This window comes from Bacillus rossius, chromosome 3 (assembly GCF_032445375.1).
Source record: "Bacillus rossius redtenbacheri isolate Brsri chromosome 3, Brsri_v3, whole genome shotgun sequence".
Classification (NCBI taxonomy): Eukaryota; Metazoa; Arthropoda; class Insecta; order Phasmatodea; family Bacillidae; genus Bacillus; species Bacillus rossius.
The window spans coordinates 106,250,746-106,254,263 of NC_086332.1; positions in this window are offsets into that span (position 1 = coordinate 106,250,746).

Genomic DNA, 3,518 nt, shown 5'->3' on the forward strand with positions numbered 1-3,518 from the left:
GGATTAGTTCTTGAAATTATTTAGATGTATCCTACATTTGCACCATATCAAAAAAAAAAACTTATCATCCTCGTCCACATCCGACCTGTGGCTGGATCAGCAAAGTAAAAAGCCTTATTCTTCCTCTGTTACTCCACCATTCCTTCTCTTTGGTCTTCTTTCTGTGTACTTCAACTCCACAATTTTTGTAGGCAGCCTCTTTTCCCATTCTCTGGACTTGACCATACCATCTCATTCTCTCAAGTCTTGTACTCCTGCTCTTGCTCGCACTATCTCATTCCTGATCCTGTCTCGCTTCATCACTGACAACATACTCCACATAAACTTAATTCCTATTGCTCTGATCTTCCCAGCATCTCTCGTACCTTCAAGCCAAGTCTCCGCTCCGCTCCATAAGTGACTATTGTGAGGAACGTTCTTCCGTAAGTCATGTGACTCGAGAATAGTAATTGCACTTTTAATTAGTGGTGCACCAATATGACTTTACCAATTACCGATTCGATTACCGATTATGAGAGCAATAATCGGCAGATACCGATTATAATAAACAAATTTTGGTAAATATGTAGTGTACGGATTAGCGCCAAAAAAATTTGTACAAATATAAAATAACTTTCATTAATTATATGCTCTTTTACATCCTCTTTTCATAACCGCCTGCGGAGATAAAAAATTCCAATTATTTTTGGAGATATCGCCGTTCTTATTTTGCAATACAAGCCCTATGTAATCATTGAACAGACGCCATTTTATATTTTGCCGTGTGTGCGTGAATGCCTAAATAACAGAAATTTTCCATTAGGTAAGGTTAGTTACATTATAAATACTTCAAAATAAACGGAAATTAAAAATAATATCAATTAATTTTACTTGTATAGTTTTAAGTATTTATAATGTAACTGACCTGACCTAACAAAACGGGACAAAGGTAGATTAGGTCAGGTCAGCTACAGTATAAATACTTTTAAACAGAACGGACATTAAAAATAATAAAAATTAATTTTAATGGTTGTTTAGTTTTAAAGTATTTATAATGTAGCTGACCTGACCTAACAAACCGGGAAAAAGGATGAACAGTAGGAACTCACGTAATTTTCTTTTTACGTGATGTAGTCGTTCAACAAAGTCACGAAAAAAAAAAAAATATCATACTTGTAAACAAGCAATAATGGTGAACGCGGGAAGCCTACGATTCACTCATCCTTCTGGACATACCTACCCGAATACTCACGTTGGCAAGCCTTCTTTCAACAGACGAGAGGCAAACGCCCGTTCGTGCATCTTCGGTTTTTTTTTTTGTTTATTGTAAATAAATATGCAACTCATGAAAACTAATGGTCAATTAGGTTATGTTAGCTACATTATAAATACAGTAAACTCCCGGTATACCGCGCCCCGATAGATTGCGGAATCGGGTATATCGCGGGTCAAACCATGTCCCCCAATCAGAAATTAATAATACTAATAACACAGTAGAACCTCGTTAATTCGTGATGGTCGGGACCGAGATAATCATGGATTACCGAATTTCACGGGCTAGCGATTAAAAGCCCGGAAGGTCTTGTCAAGCTTCTCTGACACCGGCGTGCAGCTGGGTTAAGGCCAAGGTCATGTGACGTAACGTCTACCGAGGCTTACTGCGCCTTGGCAGCAGATGGATAAAAAATAGTAAACTCTCCATTATTCGTGTTAATTGGGACCCGCCGATGCCCGGATAGTTAAAATCCTGTAAAAAAAAAGTAATAAACCCGGATAATCCGTTCAAGGTAAGGACCGTCTTCGAATTAGTCTCGGCTTAAAAAAATACGGCACTGCCTAGCCATTAGTTCACGGTCATTTACAACAGCCGAAGAGAGAAAGATAAGATCGTGCTGAACTTGCACACATCAATTTTGGGTAGCCCCCCCCCCCTCCCCACTCATCCCACTTCGTCCAGCCGAATGCCAGCCAGACACGTCACTCGCCAGGCGCCTGCCGTGCGTTGGTACGTTGGCGGGTGGAAACAAACAAAGGGAGACGGGAAGCAGAAGTCAGGACATCCCCCTCAAGTTTAAAGAGTGACAAATGTGACAGCTGAAAGGGGGACGACACAAAGGGTCGGTACAAACAGCGTTGCAGAGTTTGGCGGCCCACGCGATGGCTTGCAGTGTTTGCCGGCCGCCGGCCCGCGTGACGTTAATTTTAAGCGCTGACAAATTTTTACTTCTCTAATGGAATAAATGGTTGACAGCCGATTAGGATAATTTTGCTTTGTAACTCACAAACTAAGCATCGGGAAGAAAAAATCCTAGGCGTAGAAAATGTCCGCAGTGAAATTCTAAACAAGATATCTCCGTACATTATTCCTCTATCTTGTAGTGTTTTCAAATTATGGTCCAATCCAGCCCAGTGTTATTTTCTGAAACACTAGTTCTTAACATTTTTTTTTAACCCACAAATAAAGCATCGGAAAGGGGACCCGATAAAGCCCACCGTCCAGCGACATTATCCAGCGTGACTCGGCTGGGGATTGATTTTAGATAGGTTTGGTTGACAGCCAGCGCTGGGAGGGGAGAGGCGAGCCGAGAATATGCGACCAAGACAACCGGGTAGACGGGAGGAGTGGAATATAAGCGCCAGTGATGAGAGGGGCGATTAAGCCGAAAGGGGGGAAGTATGGTGACCTTGAGTAGTTCACTCATTTCCGTCTGCACACTTCTCGTGGTCACGTGTGTTGACAAGCGGAGACATATAAATGTTTTGTTACAACTTGAACCTACAGACGTAATATTATTCGTTGTATTATACACGTTCATCTTTTTACTTTGGTATAATGTTTTAACATTAAATAGTAAAGTAAATCAGCTAGCGTATTTTTAATCTTTGCCGAGGAATTCCCAGTGGTTCAATACTTACGTGAACCATACTGTACCACTTTTACCGTGAGGTAGTAAACAAGCCCCGGAAATGTTTATGTGTAGCGGCCTCCCGACCTTTAACCAGAGGCTGGGGAATATAACACTTGCCGATCCGAGCCACACACACTCAGCAACTCGACACAGCGTTTGATGGAATAAGTAAAGACAACGTTTAACAGACTTTTTAATACGGCGCCACTGATTGCGCTAAAATTATTTTGGCACAATTTTTGTATCCCACATGTGACCATTTATAATTTACTGTAAGCATGGATAACAAAGTTTAACCACTTTACACGATAGACGATTCTTTATTTTATATTGTACGAATGCTAGAATCGTTTTTCACGTATCTGCTGCATACTTCTGCAAAAGACACGCTATCTGTAAGTACGTAAATCTAGAATTTTTTTGTCAAGCAAACTCGGTACTTTGCGATTCATATTCGGTTTGAAGTATTACTATGGCCTTTCTATTTAGAAGACTTTGACCACAGAATCGTGTGTAACCGCACACACTGCACTTACTTTGTTACGGACACTTAGACGAAGCAGATACTGTGGCTGACACCACGAGACTGGCAGCAGCTTGTGTGCCGCACGTGTGTATGGCGGCGTGTGG